The following is a 14,647-nucleotide window of genomic DNA, read 5'->3' on the forward strand; positions in this document are numbered from 1 at the left end:
ACTCATTTGTGTATATAGTTTCATGCAATTTTATCATGCGTGTAGATGTATGAACCATCACCACGAACAAGACAGAAAATTCTCGCATCGCTACAAAGAGACCTTGTGCTACTCCTTTACAATATTAAACTGTATGACTGAACCCAGAAATCTTATCTATGGTGGGCAGAAGACATGTGGATGCCATCATCATCATCATCATCATTATCATCATCACATGTTTATTGAACTCTGTGGTCTGTTGTGTTATTGCTTTTGTAGTAGATACTATTTATTTATTGTTTACAACTGCATTCATTTGAAAGGATAGAATTAAGCAAAGAAAAATGATGATTTATCTGATGTCTCTTCCTCCAGAACATGGGATAGAATATGCTCCAGCATTGATGTAAAATCTGATAGATTCATTTCAACAAATGCTGGGCACTAAGCAGAGTGATGGAGGAATTACATTTAGGATGTGGCTCAGCCCCAGCTCTCAGTCCCAGGTCAGGTCTTCTGAGACCCTTCTGTAGCTGAGGCAGCCTCTGCTTTCCAGAGTCCAAGAACAAGACTGATTGTGCTGAATGACTTGACCAAGAGTCACTTCTAACAGGGATGGAAAGGGAATTGGACGTATCTTTCCAGTTCTTCCTTTCTCATTTTTTCTTAGACATTTTGCATCTTCAAATATCTTAGGAACTGGAGAGAAACAGCATGTTGGGAAATATAACTTATCCTGAAACACCAGTGTGATTTGAAGTGGTAACTCTGGAGTAAGAAAATCTAGAGGGCAATTAGATGATTGCTGTCATTGTTCAAGCAGCTCATTTAAAGAAAGAGGGTTCCTAGGAGTCAGAGACAGGTTTTGTCACTAACTTGCTTATGATATAATGTGAACTTTGTCTTATATTTCTTGTGTAAAGACAAGGGAATTCAGCAGATGATGGCCAAAGCCATTTTCAGTGCTATCTTTCTAAAGTAAACGGTAAAAGACTTCTCAAAAGTCACTCCTAATTATTGAGGAGGCAATAAAAGTTCATTAGAAATGCTCTGTATGTCTTTAAATGGGCTTCCATCTCAAAGTGGATACTTTAAGAGCTAGAGTTTCTTGTAAATATGCCCCATTATGTCTTCACTAAAGACTTCTCTCTGGAAATCACTCTAGATCTTTAGTGCTATTTATTTATTAGTAAATAATGTGCTAAAATATGGTATCAAATATGATATTTTTGGTGAGCAGTAATTTTACTGGTGAGGAAATTGTGATCCTTGTTTTCTGATTTAAATATGTCTCTTTCTAGCCTGACCCAATTGAATCTCATTCCTTCTCCTCAGTTTGCTATTTACTGAAATTTTATTAGGTATCTTATAGGAAACTTATCAGGTGACATTGAAAATATAGGAAAATGCTTTGTAGTTATGAGCTTTGTAGTCAGATTCTACCTCAAAAATATATGGAAAAAGTCTTAGGTGTGTTGTTTATAATACTCATAAAACAAAATAATCTTAATGAGTTGGAAGTATTTATTTTTATCCAACAAAATTTAGCACCTACTTTTAAGTATTAATATTGAGAATGCCTTACTTTTGGACATAAAACATTTCTAAAACATGTGAAATTTAAATGTATAAAGGTAGAACAACAGATTTCACATTGTAAGAGAGGACAATATACATTTCCAGAGGGTTAACAATTTTAATGGATTCATTTCATCAATCACCATATTTTAATTGAGCATGTCCTGTGTGCCAGGCACTGTGCTAGGCATTGGGGAAATAGCAAGAAACAAAACATATTTAAAACCCCTACTTTCATGGCTTTATATTCTGTGTGGTAAGTAGAGGAGACAGGAATAAACAGTGAAATAGAAGTTTAGTTCATTAGTTAATTCATTATAAGGGTGTGTGTGTGTGTGTGTGTGTGTGTGTGTGTGTGTGTGAGAGAGAGAGAGAGAGAGAGAGAGAGAGAGAGAGAGAGAGAGAGGATGCAGTTTTATGTGGAGAAGTCCAAGGAGGTTCTGCTGGGAAGGGGTGATGATGTGTATGAGAAATGCAAGGATGGCTGATGGATCCCAGTTCCCTAATATGCAACTCTGTTTCCATGCCAAGAAAGTTTCCTGCTGAGAAAGGAGTGCCTAGAACTGGACTCAGGTGTAGATGGTGCTACACCTGAGTCCTTCTTCCTACCACCGAGTGTGTATGCATCAGCCAATTAAGAGAGACTGCTCCTGTGACCTCCCATGAGCATCTTTTGTGGGCAGCTCTGGTGAATGCCACAGACCAAGTGGTCCAAAGAGGTTTATAACTTAGTTAACAAAAGATTTTTTACAACTTTGAGAAAACTGAGTATTCCCTAGCCAGCAGTGCCTTTCTCTTACTTGACTGGTGGCTTTCTTTCAGTCACTTTTCCCGTCACAGCTCTCTATCTTGCCAGGCAGAGGGCCCTGGTACCCACTGCTACACCTACTAGCATCTCTCCTTAATTTCAGTAGGGGTTGGGTTCCCAGGTCTGAATGATGACAGAGCATCAATGTTAAAAGGGACAAAGTATCATTAGAGCCCTGGGTCACTTTCTTGTCTTCTTTCTCATATTGTAAAGTCAAACAATAATGTCATTTTGCAATATAAGAAATAAAAACATTAAAAAATGAAATGAAAATCTAGCTGGTAAGAGGCATAACTGAAGTACCAAATGGTTAGCTCCAGGTAGAACTTTTTTGAAATATGAGCTCTGCTTACCCCCACTTCACCGCCTGGCAGTCAAGCCAGAGGCACAGAATAACTTGAGTCTCCCTCATTTGCATTCCTACTTAATGTGGCAGGGAGAACCAGTATTCTGCGAAGGCAGTCTTGTGATTTCCAGCATGCAGACAGTATATCTCTCTAACCTACATCCTGAGGCCAATCATTCCATTCCCTAATTCCCTAATATTAAAAAAAGAAAATGACTCCAGAGAGGTAAAAACTGATTTTGAAATTGTACTTATGTATAAAATGACTGATATTAGATAAGTGCAGTTGTTCTGGGGAAAAAGTCCCCAGTGGTGGCAAGATGAGGGAGAAAGGAGAGGGCTCAGAAGGGGGAGGCTACGGGGCATGAGAAATAGAGTTAGTTTTTGTTGGAAGGACAGCGTCACCTCCTGCACTGCCATACCCCAAGCCAACTCTGCTGTGCAAGACAAGACAGGACTGTAACTGGAAGAGAAGGCGACAGACTGGAAAGGAAGATATGGGGGATGGGAGCAACATTGCCCCTGTCCCTTTTCCTGAATCTTCTTGCAGTCTGTAAGCCCCTCAGGACGTTTCAGAGCCCTGGAGAAGGTGGAGACAGCTCAGGAGGACTCTCCGTCAGGAGTCTGGGGCAGAAGTCAGGGGTAGGTGGGTCCATGCCTGGGTGTTTGCTAAACACCCAGGAAAATCAAAACCAAATCTTGCTGAGGAGCTGGGGTGGGCTGAACAGGGCATTCATTCAGTGAACCGTGGTCCAGGATCTGTGCCTGGGAGAACCAGGGCAACTGTGTCTGAGGCAGTGAAGAACACAGCAGGAGCTAGGAACCAGGCATGGTGAGGTGGAGTGGATGCAGTAGTTTGAACAACAGAGAGGAATGTCAGCATCAGAGTCAGGCTGAAAATAGGACAGAACAGGGGCAGGAAGGAATTCAGAACTTAAAGGCAACTATGAGTGACAGCATGTTCAGGGTGTCTGAAGTGGGACAGAGAGTGAGCACCAGGACCTCCTAGGCAAGTCCAGAGCCAGAGGCAGGAGGGCACCTCTCCAAAAGCATTTCCACAGCACAGGCTTCCGGAAGCTGAGCTGCTCCGTCAGAAGGCTCCCAACAGCCCTGTTGAAAAGAAATTGAGGAGACTGCAAGCTATACCCTTTCTACAGCTTCATTAGCCTATTAAAAGCATCAAGAAACCCTGCAACAAATAAACCTCTTCAGTTTTACTTAACACATTATTTCCCCAGTTAATTAGACCTCTCACCACCCCTCCCTATGTTGCATCAAATCTATTCCCAGAAATGTATTTTAGGAAACACACTTTTATAACCCAATCTGGTTGCAATGACCACCCACCTGAAGTCTCCCTGGCCACTCAGGTGGTGCCTGGCAGAGCTCTTGCTATGAGGCGCAGTTCTCCCCTTCCCCATTTCCAGATCCACAGGGTGCATGGACACTTTACTCACATCTTCTTCCCCTCGCTATCCCTTTGAGCCTTTGGGTGTCTGTTTACATGTAGCTGAGAGAACATCATCAACCTGCTATAGTGGCTTGAAAACTATGCCTGGGCTATAGGAGAAACTTCAATCCATTAGGAAGAGTATTTTTCTTACAGCTGGAGAGAAAGGCCCTTTTTCCCAACTACTCTACCTGTATTTTTCAAATCTGGAGAGTTTTGTGGTCTTTCTTTCTTTCCTTCTTCCTTCCTTCCTTCCTTCCTTCCTTCCTTCCTTCCTTCCTTCCTTCCTTCCTTCCTTCCTTCCTTCCTTCCTTTCTTTCTTTCTTTCTTTCTTTCTTTCTTTCTTTCTTTCTTTCTTTCTTTCTTTCTTTCTTTCTTTCTTCCTTTCTTTTTTAACTGGGCTGCTTGACGCTACCTCAAGGCACAACTGTCAGTTAGCTGTACTTTATTGCAAGCTGGTGCTGGCTAACAGACCATGAACCATTGATAGCTAATATCCTTAGTTACATCTCACCCCTACTGAATACAGGAGCTGAATTGCTAAATTTGTTTTTCCAAAGGACATTGATTAAAGGAGTTGACAAAGCCACTTGAATGTGAAATTTCCAACTGTCTAAAATGAAAAGCTTTCTCGATCTTCATGTCTTGGGCTGGGGAGAAGGTTTATTTTCCTACTGTGTGTAAATAATGGATTTTGCCTTTTCTGGGAATCCATCATCGAAGAGTATGTTGAATACTCAAACAATGGCAGTCTAAATTGTCCTGCAGTGACACTAACTAGCTGGAACTAATTCAGAAATGTGCACAGAGCGTGATGAGGATAACTTCATGTGTGGGGAAGAAGCAACACACCTCACCTGCCTGCACTGTGGCTCAGTCAGGACAATGCCATGCTGTCCAGAAAAATCATAGGAACCTTGTTACAAATTGCATCCAGCTCTCTCTCTCCCCTCCCTCCCACTCTCCCTCTCTTCTCTCCTTCCTTCCTTCCTTCCTTCCTTCCTTCCTTCCTTCCTTCCTTCCTTCCTTCCTTCCTTCCTTCCTTCCTCTCAAAAAGGCTCCTTGCTAGAGAACATAAAAACTCAAATACTTTTTACTCATTTTCTTGCTGAGAGCTGCAGGCATAACCAGCAGCACAGCCAGTAATTAATCATAGCTCTGGAGATGGGTGCACACGTTCAAAGACATTTTCAACCCACTGAAACAAGTCATGGGTTTAAAATTCTGCCATAGAACAGAATCTCTGGAATGAGGCTTTACATTCTTTCTGATTTTGATGTACCTACTGAGTGTGGCCAAAGGCATTTCTTGGTAAGTCATCAGAGGTGCAGAATTCCTTATGAGGAATCTAGTACCGGTGGCATCACGAATACAGTGGGTACAAGCAGATGGGCAGAGATAAGCATGTGGCACTGAGCTAAGTATTAGGTAAGTATTTTGGTTATGCTTTTTTGTTGCAACTAACAGACTCTCAAGCTATGCAAGTGATTTATTTGCAAATATGCTGTGGAATAGCATTAGAAATAGAAAATGCTTGGGGTCAGAGATAGTTCTAGAAATTACCTGTGCTCTTTCTTGCCCCCTGTTGGTTTATCTGCTTGTTTTTGTCACCTGCTCCATGCTGTCTCTGGGCTTGCTTCTATTGCTGACATAACCTCCAATTCCTCATGGCTTTGGCCCATCCATGTTCCCTTTTGCTCCATCCTGTCTCTGTGTCATCCTTTTTAAACTTCACTCTCTTGGCATTTTTCATAGAGAAAACGTAATTGGTCTGGAGTACAGGTGTGGGCCAGGCCCCATCATTGGTCACTGGTCAGCCTGTGGCCAGCCTGTCTTGGGGGTGAGGTCCTTACCCTTGGTCTAATCAACCATGGCCAATTGGAGTAGGGTTACATTGTTTAACTCAAGCTCCTCTTGACCTGTCCTTTAAGCTGGGCTGTGATCTGGGCAGGCACAGTGACAGACATCTGAGGTGACTGCACTCCTGTTCCATAATTAATGAGTTCTCTTGAGGCAGCCCATGCTGTACTCATCCACAGGCCCACATAGCTGTCAGATATGAGTTCGATTTCTAGATAAGCCACCAGGTCAGCTTCCCTTCTCCCTGTGGCCACTACTCTACTCAAGGCCATAATTACTTCTACTCAGTTGCTCCCTAACTAGTTCCCTGTCGACATCCCCATGCCCCTTCCAATCTTGTATCCATCTCTTTATAATACACATTTGATTGTCCTACTTCCTGTTTATAAATTCAATGGCTCCCATTGCCCAAAGGATGGAATCTAATTCCTTGATGTGGTTTAAAATATTGACAGGCTTCCATGGCCTGGATCCTGGCAGCCTCTTCCTACACTGTCTTTTACTACCTTTCCTTTCCTCCCCATACTCCAGCTTATCCAGCTCCTGTAAGTTTCTCATACATACTCCACCCTCTCGATGTGGGGCCTTTGCCCCCCTTTGATGAGGATGGGAGCCTATCAGCAGTGTTTGCAGTTGTGTCCCTGGCCTGTGCTGGCATTCAGCAGGTGCTCCATGAGCATTTCTTGTTGGTGTGTCTTTGAATCCTGGCACTCCAAGTGATTATTTCTGATTGGGAGTCAGAAGTGAAAGACAAATATAAGAGTGGCATGGAGAAAGGAAGAGAGGGAGAACGTGAGGTGGAAGGGGACAGGGTGTATTGTTTGAGAAACTCATGGAGTGCACATGGACCCCCTGAAGGAAGAAAAAAGATCTTTGGACTTTGATTACAGAGAGAAATCTGCAGCCCCAGAGGGTGAACTGAGATCAAAGGACTTTGCTGAGGGATCCATCTCAAGGTCATCTAGCTATTAACAACAGCAGGATTTAGGCTCTGGATTAATTTCTTTAGCAGAGAGAGGTTAACTCTTTTCTAAAGCATATGGAATAGCTGTGGTACGTCTGATGGGATGTGAGCCCGGACACCTGTTTCTTGGGTTTCCTGGGACAGATTGCATTCCAAGGTGCAGCCTACAACTCCCTGTGTGTTTTCAGCATGCAGGGCTCTCCCCTGCTTCCTGATGGAGGTTCACAAAGACATGTGGAATAGTTTATTGCCCTTTAAGAAACTTGGCCGGTACTTTCCTCCTTGTGTCCTGCCCATACAACTCAGGGGAGAGAAAGGAGCTGGCAACCTTGCCACACCTCTGTGAGGGAGAGAGGCTCACCTCTACCTGACATTAGCCTCCTCTAGGAGGGTCCTGGAGGCAAGCAGCCATAATCATCATCTCTGCTCTACTGGGATTGGATAGAGAGCGAGTTTTCACAAAAGTTGCCTGAAGTATGCAAGTGACACCATTCCCCCGGTGTGTTAATGTGAGCAGAAATTTTTGAAGTGGTGAAATATGCTGGGATTCAAAAGGAGAACAGCCACCCTGGGGTGTTTAGCAAGTGGGAAACAGAGAAGGAAAGGGAGCTGGCAAAGGCAGTAAGTGGCATCCGAAACTCATTTCTTTAGGCCACAAGCTCTAATGGAACCTTTCCTACCAATGGCAGATGGTGACCACAGAACATAGTCTTGTGATATCCAGGGAGGAGATGGCTGCAAGAACTGGCATTCACCTTTTTTGATGGGGGTCACAGAAGGAAGGAATCTCCTGGAATCTCCTGGAATCTCTCATTGGTGCTTGTGGATCATACATACCCTACAATAGTGTCCTTCTTCACATACCTCCAAATGTCCTGCCATCCATGAGGCCTGGGGGAACCAGCCCTTGTACTCCCATCCAAAGGCAGTGTGCAGCCCATCAAAAAAGAAGTCATCTTAGTTATTAATTTTCTTGGTAGTTCAGTCTGGGATTCTCACCTCTGGCCATCCAATCTGAGACAGACACCAGTAACATTAGCTGCATTGTTCGAGTCTTCCTTTCTCCTTTTTTTCACTCTGCAACAAAATAAAATAAACAAATGCACACCAAGTAGATGGCCTATCTGAACCTACTTACTCATCTGCAAAATTAGGAGATTGGATTTGCTAAACATTCTCTGCTACTTCTACACATTCCTCGCAAAATATTTTCACACCCTATTTTCACCGATGGGCCAGCAAATAAAAAGAGTAATGGATGCAGGGCGCAGAACCAGCCTGACTTTTAGACTCAAAAGGCCTAATTAAATGGTGACCTCCCCAAGGTCACAGCCTCCTTCCTGTTGGTGGTGTTCCACCCCTCAGCGCCTGGTACACCGTAATGCCATGCAGACCCTGGGCTGCCCATCAGCTCTTGACGTAACTCTTACCAGACTTTGCTTATTCTTCTCCAAGGTGGCTCGTCAATTCACACCTCAGGCCCAGGCACGTGGAGGCACAACACTGGTTGAGATGGCTCTCATTCTTTCCTCCTCATCACTTTCTAAAATGCCCTGTCTGGTGAGGGCTGGATTTATGAAGAGCTGGTCTCCTTTGGGCTGCCTGGCTTCCCTGCACACAGTCAGGTTGCCTTGGGATGCTGATTTTTGTTCTTTTGCTATTGTTTCCCTGCTCCCTATTTCTAATTTCTTGTTTTCAGAGGCTGACACTGTTATTTCCACTCTGAGTGGTTGGCCCCACCATCAGGCTATGGGCTCTGTAACCCATGGCAACAAGAGAAGAGAAGCAGGTGATCATGCGCGCAAACACACACACACACACACACACACACACATACATGCACACACACAAATTCTCTCTCTCTCTCTTTCTCCTTCTTTCTCTCTCCTTCCCTGTGGCTCTGGCAGGGCTGCATCCAGAGCACAAAGGGAGGAGTCTGTCCTGGCTGCAGTGCCAATTAGAGACCAGGCCTCACAGTACAGAGCACTCAGGGCTTCCAGGTCACGATGCAGCAGCTGCTGAGAAGCAGGGCAGCTTCTTCTGCTTGCTCCAGCTCCTCATATTTCTCCAGGGCAGCAAAGTAAAATCTGACCTTGCACACACAGTTAGAAGCACCTTCCAGTAGTCCTTTCCCTGGGAGCTAGTAACCTTATTTAATGTCATCACAGGGATTGGCAGAATTACGCCTATTAGTAATAACTGAACTTACATGTATTTGTAGGAAGAAGAGGTTTCTTCCCACATGATTTTACAAATGGAAATCACAGTCAAGTCATTCAGAATTTCAACTCTCTCTCCTCTCCCCTCTTTGATACTTATAAGTTCTGGGAAGCTTCAACCAAGTTTGACAGTTGTTTTGTTCCTTGCCAGATTTTTTCTAGTTGGTTTGACCAGAGTGATTGACTTCTGCTCCAAGTGCTAAGAATCCCTTTTCTGTTCATGGACTAGAGATACATGGTAGGCACGTTCTGGTCTCTGTTGGTCAGGATTAGTGGCTATAGATTAACAAAGATGTCATTTACTGTGAAGCCATAAAAAGCAACACAGACAAATCCACATGACATTTTATTTTCACTTAAAACTTACAAGTAAATGTTCATCATAAATGTTACTCTCCCACTCTTTTGAGATAGGGCCGAGGTCTGATGCTTGGAGTCTTCATCAATGTTCTTGTATATACTGCATTCGTAATATTATATCGCCTACAACTTTTAGTTTGTTTCTTTGAATGGTAGGAATTTAAAGAAACTTGAAAAACAACTTGAGGCCCAAACTTGCCCAACTTTTATATTACCTTCTAATATGTTACCAAAGTTTCATTCCCACCTCATTGGAAAGCAAATGATTTGACTCTCCAAACAATTCAACTTATTTTTCATGGAAACAACCATTTTATTTCCTTTTGCATTCATATTACACTGGTTTACATATTATTCAATAAAATTATGAATTACAAAACCAAATGAAGCTGGCAACAACTGGCTTAGGAATAAACACGTGGTTTAATAGGGGACACACAACTGGTGGGTGCAGAGATGTGTGGACATCCAGCATCACAGTGCATTTAGGAACTTTCAATCATTTTATCACATGCCATTGAAATTTAATTATGGATGTTAGACATACGAGAATTAGGTTACTGAAACCAGAGAGCTAATACCAACAGGGAAGTAGGCATCCCCTTTCATTGATATCGTCCACATACATGCTGAACCTGTATCTTCACCCCAAGATCAGTTCCTCATATTTAGCATTTGGATACCTAAACTTGTCCTATTTATTCCCCAGATTCAGCATGTCTGAAGGCAGCCCCTTCTCAATTGAGGTAGAATAGAACTACTGATTTTGCTAGCAGGAGAACTCCTTCATTAAAGAAATTCTTAAGTCAGGTTGAAGCCAAGATGAGAGCCCAGGGATTTCCATCATGCACATTTAAATTACCCTCAGGCTTGTGAGGATCTCTAGAATTCTTCAGAATATGGCTGGTCTATACCTAGAATAGGTATAGGCCTTGGAGGCAGGTAATATTGTGTTCATAATTGTCAATATTTAAAGTGTTCTAAACATAGAACCTTTTCTTTCCCAGACTAATCTTCAACCACTTCCCCACTGACATTCTATGTCCAGCCAAAGTGACTTCTCTTGATTCTCTGAGCATATCAATCTCATTCTTTACCATATCTGTGCCCTTTTTGAGCCATATCCTCCATCTCAAAGGCTTCCCCTTCATACTTCTAAGCCCCACCAAATTTGAGGTTGAACTGGCACTCTTGAGGATGCTGTTTCATCTTTTCATGTTTTAAACACCCTCCCTAGTCCTCTTACCCAGTCTATGCCAATCTTCCTGTATAGTTTATATGAGATTATCTCCCTCATGAATCTGGCTCAGAAATTTGTCATAGTAAACTTCAGAAAATGTATCTTGGCTAAATACTTTGTGATACAAAAAAAATCCCAGGGTCACAGATAAGATTCAGATGAGGAAACAAATAGAAAGAGATGCCAAACCTTATGCCCTTATCTGGGCAGTGACCTCTCAACAGAGGGCATTGCTACCCTTAAAGTCTTGATTTTTCTCCCAGGAGGATCCATGTGTAGGGAAAGTGAGAGATCAGTCCAGAGGAAACTGTTTTCCTTGACTTTATGTTTTGTTATTCAATTCTTTTAGAGAAAGAGAGAGAAGAGAGAGAGCATTACTACAATGCTATAACAAAGGACAACTCGCATATTCTTTCTTGTTGCCATTCATTTTCTACCAAGTTTTTGGTGAGTTATATTGACCTGAAAAACATTCACACACACGCACGTGCATAAAATTTTGACTCCAATAACAATTTCTGATGTAATTTAGCAAAATTCTTTTCCCTTTCCACTATAACAAATCTAAACTGTCATATAATATTATTCTGATTATAATCATGAAAAACATGGAATGTTGCAATGAATGGTAGAAAAAGAATTCAATTGGCATCACCAACTGAACCAAACTAAATATCCCTTATCCTTTTTTATTAAGCTGGACATACCAGCTAATGGAGGGATGGAGCACTGGACTCTGACTACTCGAGAAAGCCACCATTAACAAACAAACATCTGCTTGCGTCCCTCTGCAGTCCCTGCCAGCTGCAGCTGAGGCACAGTAAATTACTCTGCTAATTCTATTGGCTCATTCCTGCATTTCTGTAATGCTGGATATTGATTTGTGCCGGGGAGCCTGGACTTGTCCAGGTTCTAAAGTTAAAAAAAATTTTTAACACCAAGAAACCCTGTGCTAGGGCGGACTGTTGCTGAAGTTGAAAGTTATTCAGACACAAGAGTTGGAAGGGAAAATGCTAAACTTGAAAACAATGCCATCAGTTCGTTCATTTCCTTTGAAAAGTAAAACAGTGGGACCCACATAAAAGAAAAGTCACCTGTTTAGGCATTAATGGTTGGCAGGTTGATTTTGGCCCATTTTGAAGGATGATGGAAATGAGCTGACAGATATCACGAGGAAATAGTCTCTCTTGGATTGATAATTCGATGTGGAAATTCTATTCAAAAGAAAATAAAAGCCCTCTATAATAGATACCTATTCTGCCATTTTTGATTTTCTGAAAGACAATAGTGTACTGGCACGAGCTCCAATTCTGTGAACTCAGATGCCCCTACTACTTACTATTTGACTGGTAAGGTTGAGCTTGTTTCCTTGTCTCTAAAAGGCAATAGTAACTCCCTTAGACTTGCAAGAATAGAATGAAATGTTACATGGAAACCACTTCCACAGCCCCCAGCATGTTGTTTGATCCACTTTCAGGTGTTCTTCATTCAGAAAGCTTATAGACAGTGAAGTGTATTGCTCTGCAGGCTTATTTGAGAAAAGCATTGTGGGATTTGAGATCAGCACTCCAATGAGAAGAAACCATCTGCCAGCACCCTCTAGAGTTTATTTAGCACCTACTTCTCTGATTGGTCTGGGTGTGAGAAAGTATACCATGAAGGAAATTAACCCACCTATGAAAAGCAAATGGGAATAATACCATGGGCTGTCAGAAGTGAGCAGGTTGCTTATGAAGTGGGAGGGACTTGATATAAGCTCCCCCCACACTCCAATTTAACAGTTATTGAATTTCCAAAGCATTATTTTCTGTGTCTTCCTTGGTATTTTAAATTCTAGGGTCCCTGCCAGACTGAGGTATAGAAACAAGATTCAGGATAGCTTTCAAAGATGAAGCTGATGTTAATTCAAAGGACAAGTTCTAGTATGCCCTCACCTATTCAGATAGCTGGCCTGTGTTAGGTGTGTTTTTCCTGGAAGGTGACAAGCCCAGAACACCTAAAAACATGCAGAATTTCAGAAGGTTTGGTAAAACTTCAGGGTCCTTCCTTTCTGAGTTCCAAAGTATTGACCTAAAATGAATGTTTGGGGAACTTCCCTTTTCTTCAGTGGGTACAAAGCCCTGTGTGCAGCACTTTACGTGGATTTCTCATCTGGTCCACACAACACTGTAATAGTAGATATTACAATATAGACATAATAGAGGACCCTAAAACTCAGAAAGATTAAAGCATGAAATTGCCTTAAGGTTTCAATGCCAGTAAGGTGGTTGAACTGAGATGGACTCCATATGTGTTCTTTGAACTTCAGAAGCCATTCTGAGTTGCCTACATTACAATACACATTTAAATAGATGAACCCCATGAAGTTGCTAAGTTTCAACCAACATTTCCTTACAAAATATTGGTTTTAAATACTTCATTTGACCCATAACATGTTTCAAAAATTCAGATCAAAAGTGAAGGTCAACCACAGTGTAAGTCAACTACACTGATGATCTAAACTTTTGTATAGATACTATAAATCTATCCAAAATAAATGTATTTGAAGACTTTAATTCAATTCCACTCATTTTTCTATAGCAAAATACCATGAAAACCAGATGGATCCTACCTCAATGATTTATGTATCATTTATGTTTTCTAATAATTTTTAAATCTTTGTACTCTTATCAGCTTTATTATGTTCTGACCTGCTGAGCTTATAAATGTGTTTTGCTCTCATTGGTTGCTGGACTTCGACACATTTTGCCACTGTAGCTTTATATTACTTCTTCGATCTTTCTACTCTCATCTCTGCAATATTGCTGGAGTAATTATTGCTTTTTATATTTTTAAAATATAATTTTGAAAAACATAAACTTTATGAATTTAATTATATTAAGTTCTCTGGGATCTATAAAATATTCTCATTGGGGATAAAAATCCACCAAAATTATATGTACCTAAGATGTACTTTAGTAGACATTTTATTAGAAAAACACAATTTGTTGGCATAAAATGGTAAAATTATCCCATGTAGCATATATACTATATAGATTAATGTTTGAATGTATGAAAATTTATATAGTAATATTTATTATCTATGTTTCAAATTTATAGATAATTAATGTGTGGGTTTTGTAAATTTTTCTCTCTAATTTCCCAATAACTGTCTTTTTCTATGTCTATGATCATATAGTCCCCTTGAAGGGAACTTCATCATTCCTCTGCCCCCAAGTCTTCACTTCCAGTTCTCTTATAGAACCCTTTTGCCATGTTTTTCTTTTGTTTGTTTTGTTTTGTTTTTCTTTCTGGAGATAGGGTCTTGCTCTGTTGCCCAGGCTGGCCTTGAACTCTTGAGTTCAAATGTCCTCCTGCCTCATACTCCTGAATAACTGGGACTACAAACACATGCCACCATACCCAGATGCCTTGTTTTTGCATCTTTTTCTGAAAGTCCTCTTTTCCCACTTCAGGTAGTGGGAATATTTATAAGATGAATCCAGTTATCTTTTGTCCAGCTCACCCAAAGAGAACATTAGTGAAATATCATTTTTCATTTGCTTGGCACTTTCTACTTTGGGAGAGAACTTTCACTTGACATGAATATTATATATGTGTAATACCCATATCTCTATAGTTATTTTTTGATTTTAAAAATTGCATAGGTGTTTTTGTTTGTATTTTGAGCAATGTCTAGACTGGACTGAATAGATTTCTAATTTTTCGGTAATTTTCCAGCATGGAGTTCTTACCTAGTTTTGTCTTTCAGCCTGCTCATAGGGACGGTCTCTGTCATGGTTTGTTTGTTACTAACAACACAATAAGATCCAGTATTCCTTTTAGCTGTGGTACTTTGGA

General features: G+C 41.2%; 1 long non-coding RNA gene across 1 annotated transcript; it reads right to left on the reverse strand.

Moving 5' to 3' along the window:
- Positions 1-1,652: 1,652 nt before the first annotated feature.
- LOC124980935 (uncharacterized) lies at positions 1,653-8,796 on the reverse strand. Its single transcript, XR_007107893.1, has 3 exons — positions 8,419-8,796; positions 7,988-8,065; positions 1,653-3,824 (listed from the first exon to the last, which is right to left on the reverse strand). It is a non-coding gene; the product is annotated as an uncharacterized LOC124980935 (long non-coding RNA).
- Between the last annotated feature and the right edge of the window lie 5,851 nt (positions 8,797-14,647).

This window comes from Sciurus carolinensis, chromosome 3 (genome assembly GCF_902686445.1).
Source record: "Sciurus carolinensis chromosome 3, mSciCar1.2, whole genome shotgun sequence".
Taxonomy (NCBI): domain Eukaryota; kingdom Metazoa; phylum Chordata; class Mammalia; order Rodentia; family Sciuridae; genus Sciurus; species Sciurus carolinensis.